This window comes from Eleutherodactylus coqui, chromosome 13 (assembly GCF_035609145.1).
Source record: "Eleutherodactylus coqui strain aEleCoq1 chromosome 13, aEleCoq1.hap1, whole genome shotgun sequence".
Classification (NCBI taxonomy): Eukaryota; Metazoa; Chordata; class Amphibia; order Anura; family Eleutherodactylidae; genus Eleutherodactylus; species Eleutherodactylus coqui.
Window position 1 is genome coordinate 12,912,520 of NC_089849.1, and position 9,038 is coordinate 12,921,557.

Consider the following 9,038-nt stretch of genomic DNA (forward strand, 5'->3'; position numbering starts at 1 on the left):
GTAAGGGGAATGCTGAGGGACACTATTACTGTAAGGGGAATGCTGGGGGCACTATTACTGTAAGGGGAATGCTGAGGGCACTATTACTGTAAGGGGAATGTTGAGGGGCACTATTACTGTAAGGGGAATGTTGAGGGGCACTATTACTGTGAGGGGGATGCTGAGGGCACTATTACTGTAAGGGGAATATTTAGGGACACTATTACTGTGAGGAGAACGCTGAGGGCACTATTACTGTGAGGGAGATGCGGAGGGCACTATTACTGTAAGGGGAATGTTGAGGGGCACTATTACTGTGAGGGGGATGCTGAGGGCACTATTACTGTAAGGGGAATGTTGAGGGGCACTATTATGGTGAGGGGGATGTTGAGGGGCACTATTACTGTGAGGAGAATGCTGAGGGCACTATTATTGTGAGGGAGATGCGGAGGGCACTATTACTGTGAGTTGAATGCTAAGGGCACTATTACTGTGAGTTGAATGCTAAGGGCACTATTACTGTAAGAGGAATGTTGAGGGGCACTATTACTGTGAGGGGGATGTCGAGGGGCACTATTACTGTGAGGGAGATGCTGAGGGCACTATTACTGTAAGGGGAATGCTGAGGGGCACTATTACTGTAAGGGGAACGCTGTGGGGCACTATTACTGTGAGAGGGATGCGGAGGGCACTATTGCTGTGAGGGGGATGCGGATGGCACTAGTACTGTAAGGGAAATGTTGAGGGGCACTACCCTTTTTGCCTTCCTCTTTATCAACACGAAAGGGCGGAAACAGGCTTAACTGGATGGACATTTGTCTTTTTTCAGCCTAGCATACTATGTTACTACTACTCTGGTGGGATCACTGAGGGGCACTGTTACTGTGAGGGGTTAACTAATGGATACTATTACTGTGAGTGGGACGCTCAGGAGCACTTTTACTCTGAGAAGATTACTGAGGGGCACAATTACTGTCGGTTAGACATTAAGGGACACTATTGCTGCAAGAGAGGCATTGATGGGACCCAGAGGGCGTGGCTTAGCTTAAAGGGGCATGGTCTTATGTGTTCCTTTTCATCGCTCAAAAGTTTGTTGATTACACAATGATTATGTATCAATGACATAAGATTTTACATTTAGACTATTACTATGCCAAAAGTATTGATAGAGTGTGAAGACCCCCAACATGACACGATCTCAACTCAGGGACTGGATTACAGTTTACAGGGTGTCAGCAGATAAATACGCACCAGTCAATAAAACTTGAAAAGTTCTTTAAATCCTACTTTTTTTACTCTTATTTTTGTGAGTCTTGGTGTAACCCACTGACAAAGGAAATCACCTCGTCAGGAGCCGCCGATTGTCATACTTGTCGTTAGTAAAAACACAAAACACGTCATAAAAGTATCACCACGGCAGTCGCTATGGGAGCTTTATCAGCAGAAGGAAGTGGATCGGGTGGAGAACCTAAAGAACACCTGTTCAGGATATGAGGAAAGTCACATTGCTAGGTGACAATCGCTCTTTTAGACAAAGAGACCAAATGGCGCGATGACAGCGGCCGGCAATAGCATGTTGTGTTGAACGGGAATACACGGGGCTGAAAGAGGAGGCGCGATCCATCAGGTCATAACATGTCAGCCATTCGCACTTATCACCCCGGCTCCAACATAAACAGGCGTGGGCTCGGCACTACTTATGCCAACTGCCCAATAGTAACAGTTGGGGGACGGTTGGTCCGACGGCTTCAGCAATGCCTCGTTTTCTTTTCTCTGCTCTATTGGGGCTTATTCACATGAATTCTTTTGCAACGCATGTTACGGGTAAAAAACTTGCAGACGCGAAACACAGTGAATGGAACCCAAAATACACAGTGAATGGAACCCCAAATACACAGTGAATGGAACCCAAAATACACAGTGAATGGAACCCCAAATACACAGTGAATGGAACCAAAAATACACAGTGAATGAAACCCAAAAACACAGTGAATGAAACCCAAAATACACAGTGAATGGAACCCAAAATACACAGTGAATGGAACCCCAAATACACAGTGAATGGAACCCGAAATACACAGTGAATGGAACCAAAAATACACAGTGAATGGAACCCAAAATGCAAAGTGAATGGAACCCAAAATACATAGTGAATGGAACCCGAAATACACAGTGAATGGAACCCAAAATACACAACGAATGGAACCCAAAATGCACAGTGAATGGAACCCAAAATACACAGTGAATGGAACCCAAAATAAACAGTGAATGGAACCCAAAATGCAAAGTGAATGGAACCCAAAATACATAGTGAATGGAACCCGAAATACACAGTAAATGGAACCCAAAATACACAACGAATGGAACCCGAAATACACAGTGAATGGAACCCGAAATACACAGTGAATGGAACCCAAAATACACAGTGAATGGAACCCAAAATACACAGTGAATGGAACCCAAAACAGTGAATGGAAGCCATTGATTTCAATGGGTTTGGTCACAGCTGCATTTTTTGCACACAGCGTGTCTTATTTTGGCGCGTATTATGCATCAAACTTAATTGGCCATTAATAGGTGCATTCTTAAGGGGTTTTTTTTGAGTGCGCAAATACGCATTGGCACACGGACATAAAATATACACGGACGAGCACAAGAACACCACACCCATCGTGCAAATACACAGCGCACGTAAATACTCTTACACCTGTGTGAAGCCGGCCTTAGGGCTCTTTCACACGAACTCATGCGATTCTGTGTTCTTTCGGCCGCGCTGGAAAATTGGATGAACGGACAATTTTCTGCGATCGAGTCCTGTGCTTAATTAGCATTTTCTCGTCCATTCACACAACTGTGTGCAATGTTTTTAGCTAAAAAATATGTCGCACCCTGGAAAGCCCTCGCTCAGCATAAATCCTCGGGATGCCTTCCAATGCCTATATTGAGGCACCTGTAAGCTAGTCTATGGGAGCCGCCGCCGTATATTGGTCAATAAATAGTTCCAGAACTATCTTTTTACCCACCGTATAATCGCCGGGCCGTATTTTGATTGCATATGTTCCATTTTTTACGGTGCGACGTTTTTACGCTCCGTATATTCGCCTGTGTGAACGGATTCATTGGAAACCAATGTCAATGGTTGCGTATATCGGTGGTGGGAAAACATGTCGTATATGCGCTCATGTGAATAGAGCCTTAGGGTGCGGTCACACGGGCAAAATCCACGTTGGAAACATCTGAAGCAGGTTACAAGGGAAGCATGTCAGGGTCGCTACACACAGGCGAGCATAATATTGGGTCGAAGAACTCTGCCTGACATCGCGCTCAGCAACGCGCTTTTTACCCGCGGATGCGAGGCGATTCTTGGGCAAAAATACCTCGCTTTGCATCTGTGAAATTCCTATTCTTTTGCGCGAGGATCACCCATGATAGCGGATCGGAAGTGATTCTCATTGATTTTAATGGGAAACCTCGCATCGCACACGCACGGCAGGCGAGAGCCATGCAATGTATTTAAGGTCCCATTGAAATCCGTGGTCGACGCCTTCCAAGGAACGCGAAGAGATAGAGCGTGCCATGATCTTTTTCCCCGCACCTCAACACGGTGCAGGTATGTATCGCTCTTGTATATGACTCCGTTCAAAAGAATGGGATTCCTATTTGCGCGATATTTGTGCGTCTCACAATCCACAAATCTTGCGCAAATTTCTCTGCTGTGTGAAAGCAGCCTCAAGAAATCTGCAGATCTCCTATTTTTAATATGTGGATTTGCCACAGATCCACATGGATTCCCGTTTTAATGCGATATCCGCGTCCATAGAGTGGCGCGTCATATTTTTTGCTATGTGAGCTTCCAAATCCTTAGCGGAAATTTCTGTAGGATTCACACCGAAAATAAGGGGGTTTTGGAGAAGAAAACACGCAAATTTTGTGCCGAAATCTGCGTGAAAATACCTAATATAAAGGAAGCCTTGAAGGACGTCCATCACCTGATCCCCCATCTATGATTCCCATCCTTACCTCACTTCTGTGCCCCCCAAACCAGCTTTTTTCCCCACTCTGCACGCTGTACGCTAATTAGGACTACCCCATCCGACGGGTTGTTCAGCTAATTAGGACTACGCCGTCCGACGGATGGTTCAGCTGATTAGGACTACGCCGTCTGATGCGTGGTTCACCTAATTAGGACTACCCCGTCCGACGGGTGGTTCGGTTAATTAGGACTACGCCATCCGACGGGTGGTTCAGCTAATTAGGACTACGCCGTCTGATGGGTGGTTCAGCTAATTAGGACTACGTCGTCCGATGGGTGGTTCAGCTAATTAGGACTACCCCGTCCGACGGGTGTTTCAGCTAATTAGGACTACCCCGTCCGACGGGTGGTTCAGCTAATTAGGACTACCCCGTCCGACGGGTGGTTCAGCTTATTAGGACTATGCCGTCCGACGGGTGGTTCAGGCCTCGGCGTTGGTCCAGCTTCTTCTCCCTTCTACTGTGATAATTCCACCCATTGTTAACTGATTGATGTCTCCAAGTTTAGAAGCTGGAGACACGCTGCGTTCCAGGGCTGCGCGTATGCTGCACTTCCGGTAAAGGCGCATGCACGGTGACTGCAGTGAGTCCACGATGGCAGCACGGTGAGTCACTGCACATGCAGCTTTCTGGGAAGCATGTGCTATGTCTGGAACACACGGCATCAATCAGTTAAGAATGTAGGGGAATTCGAGAAAGAAGGGGGAGGAAGTCGGATCAGTGTCGAAGACTGAACCACCCATCCCACGGCTTAGTGCTAATTAGCTGCTTTTGGAGGCACCGAGCTGCTCCAAATAGAAGCAAAGTTATGGGTGGTTAGGATTTATAGATGAGGGGAAAAAAATTGGTGACTGATTACCATTAAAGGAGTTTTCCAGGACTAAACTATTGATGACCTGTCCTTAGGAAGCCCTCATTATTTGATTGATGGGGGTCCACCGCTCTGGATCCCCGATGATCAGCTGATTGAAATGACTGGTGTTTGGGTGAGCACCCCAGCCACCTCAGTACATACTGGGAACAGCGCCGTTCATTGTATAGTGGCTGAGCCTGGTATGGCAGCTCTACGCCATTAACTTCATTGGGACTGTTGAACGTGACGTCATTACCTGAGAAGCCGTGGCGCTCATAAAAGCACGGCAGCCTCTTCAATTAGCTGATCTGCGGGTCTCATGAATGGCGGACCTCTGCCAATCAACTGTTGATCCTGAGGGTAGGTCAGCAGTAGTTTAGTTCTGGAAAAACCCTTTAAGATCTGTAAGGTGTCCCTTGATTTAGACCCCCTTATAAAAGCCAGAGCAGAGAGCCCCCTTATCAGAAATATAATTTGAAGCTCATGGGCCTCAGTGCAAAATCTGTCCCCGGGGTCCTCCACCTTCCACATCCATGTCATTTGTAATATTGGGGTCTTTATATGTGGCAGGGGAGCATTTGGGTCCCGTCACGCTCCGGGTGCAACTGTGTACTCGCTGAGTTTTTACATGATCCCATAGACTTTAATAGATGATCTCAGTCCGTGATATGGCGCAAAATAGAGCATGTTGCGATTTTAATGCGCGTAAAAAACGCATATCTCAATACCCCAATGTAATCAATGCGGTTTATACAGTCCATATTATAGACATAGTCCGGACAGGGAATGCACCCGTGTGAATGCGCTTCTCAGCGGGGTTCCTACCTCTGTCACCCCAGTTGACCGTACCCCATCAGTGTCTGTACTCAGCGAAGCTCTGTAATGGGATTTTTGTGCCTAGGACCATCCTCCGCATCACATACATTGACAGCATATAGTTAATCTGCTCGCTATTTCCACACTAACGCGGCGCGGTCTCCCCGGAGGGGTTTTCACACTTTTTTTTCCTAATTCTATAAATATTCAATGAAACTGTAGTCAGGAAGAACAACAGATTTGCATAAATTAGCATGAGCCGTTATCCTGAGTCCAACAGAACTATGGCGCTCCTAGTGGCCGAGAGATGAAGGACGCCCGGTGTCTTACATCCTGTAGATCAGCAGCCCGGGGGTTGACGGATGTAGCAGACCCCACATTGATGTTTAACGCACCTACAATGTACTAGAGTGCTGTAAATGGAGTTCTCAGGGTGCGCCAGTCATGTTAACGACTGCTACATCCATGTCTCCAGCTGGGGTAAGACTACAACTCCCAGCATGCTCTGGTGGATTTGATATTCTGGCAAATGACAAAACTATTCAGAAACGGGAGAAGTTACTAAGCCCAGCATGTCACATGCCGCTGTTGTACCAAGACAACAAGTTATTCCCTATCCACAGGATAAAGGCTCCTTTCCCAGGAATATGCGTTTTTGCACACGACTATTTGCGCTGCGAACGAGGCTTTTCTGCACGCATATCGCCATATTTTCTGTACTCTTTGCACAGGCCAGGCCTGTTTTTTTGCACACGGGACACAACCACACTCCAACTTAAATGGCTTTTCAATATAATGAGTTCCGGATGTGTTCTTTTTCCCGTGGAATTGCGCAGCGTGTTGTGCATTCAATTGCGTGTGTGTAGACTTCTATGGGGGCCTTTGGTGCACAAAAGTACGTAAAAGTGGAGTGTGTTGTGGGGTTTTTTTTTTGTGCGGCCAAAAAAGGGAGCCGTAGGTGAACCCCATTTAAATAAATGGAGCGTTAACCCTGCATACTCGGCCATTCTGATGTCACTGCGGGGAAGTGACCCTCACAGTGATAGGCAGAGGGCGACACAAGAGTCCTGTTCTGGAGGTCAACGGGGGCCTCAGCTGCGAGGCCCCCACCGATGGATGGAGGATAACTTGAAGTCTTGATAAAACCCCTTTAATAGGACCCCCATAGGAGATGCGGCCAAGGAGATGGCGGGGTAGATAAGGGATTTCTGTCACGGTGGCTCTACCATCTGCTGCCCTGAGGGTAGCTCAGGACCCATCCAAGTTACTGTTGAGGGAGGTCACAGTAAAGGGTAACTAGCGGTTACCTTACAGTTCTTTGTCACTCGTGACGCCATCGTTCCTTCCTCTGTAGTGAACCTTGAGACGGAAATAAAGTAGTCCATGCACAGGGATGACTTTCTGAGAAAACCGGGAACGGTCGGTAATGTCTGTTTACTTAACTCCAACAAAGTTCCAAAAAACAGTAACAGTCCAGAAGGAGGACAATTTACACTCTGAGAAGGTGGTGGGACAGGGAGGACTCTTGGGGTAATCCAGTCAATCCACAGTCTCAGTTATCTGTGAGATCTACTCACGGCAAAACTCTCTCTCCTCTTGTACTCTCTACCCGTCATCACACACTCCTCTGGTATTCTTCTCCCTCCTCAGTGCGGGCAGCGGCACTGGTACTTCCCGGGTAGCGTAAGCCCATGTTAAGATGATTAATATCTTTCAGCGTCTTCCATTCTCGACCACACAGACCAGACAGTGTCTGTGTGGCTCACTTGCAGACCTCTCTCTTACAAGACTGACTCCAACCACCACCTCTTCAAGCATCCCAACATATATATTAGACATACAACATGATACATTTTTCAGACATAACCCAGATGTTAACCCATTCAGTGCTGCAGAGGTGCAATACACATCAAATGCATACAACATAGAAGACACTGGCAATATGATTGCACAGGACAAACATTTAACATTACGGAGGGGCCCCGTTAACTCTGGGCCACTACACAAACGTCTTAATATATTTTGGCGCATCTCGGGCCATCTAAGCGCCTAAGAAGAAATCTACGCCAGCTGTGCACTGAAGTATACTTCTGGTTTAATTAAAAGGGTATTCCTATCTCCTATGGATAACTTGCTAATTGGTGGGAATCCAACTAATGGGACCCCCCACCGATCCAGAGATATCTCCCCCGTCACGTCACTACACTGTGACCGCGCTGGCCGCGCACACGTGCCTCCACTCCATTCACTTCAATGGGAATTCTTGGATATAGCCAAGTTCAAGCGCTCAGAAATTTACGGTGGTTCTGCTGCTATCAAACTTTAAGGACGCGCTGGGGGAGATATCGCTGGTTCGGTGGGATTCCCATTGGTCAGACCCCACTGATCAGCATGTTATACTGGCCGGGCTCACATGTTAGGATTTGGCTTGCGGATTCCACAATCGCTGTGAGAAGTCTGGGGTAAAACATGGGCATTGAAAGACATTTTCGCTTTTTCGTAATTACTTTCTGCGAATGATCGCAGGTCTTCTGCTGTGGAAATCCACATGCAAGTCCGACCCGCTCGTGTGCGCCCGGCCATACTTTGGTGATAACCTGTCCAGATGGGGCAACCCCTTTAATGCCCATTAAAAGGAATGTGTGACCGCCACTGCGAACACTTCAGCATGCGCCAAAGCTCAGTTCCAGGGATTATAGGGTTCCAGCAGTCGGCCATCACCAATCAGCAAGGTATCCCCCTACCCGACGGATACAGGAGAATTTGCTCTTGTGGCCGACCCGATAACATCTGTTATTTTTTATACGTGCGAGGACAGATAGGTGCCGCCCTGATCGTTCTGCTTCTTTTGCGCGCGTAATAATGCGTTGTTGGAACAGCAAAAAAACAAAGACTTATAACTTGTTCAAGCGCCAACACGCTCCGTTGTGTTGTGGCTATTTGCGCATGCGTTCGTCTGTTTTTACGTTTCTTCTATGGTCCATGTGACGTGAATGCGATGCTTCGCTGTGGTGCTCCGTAACACGACAGACTAGGCCGTAACACGCTGCGTGTATAATGTGTGCGCCGGCCTATCACCACGTAGGGCAGCCATTTTTCCACTGCAGATGACAGCGTATCTCACGCACGCTGTCATGCGGTCTGACTTGTTTTTTTATCTACCGCTCTGTTGCGACGCTGCGTATAAATGCCGCAAATGCAATTGCGTCTGTACGGCGTTTATTACGCGCCCATAGAGAACAATAGTCCCATCTGATGACCAGAGGTCGCCGTCAGCACGGTCGCACCCCATCCCTGATCTTTGAGGGGGGGGGGGGGGTCACACGTGGGGGGATGGTACAGATTTTACATGGCGGTC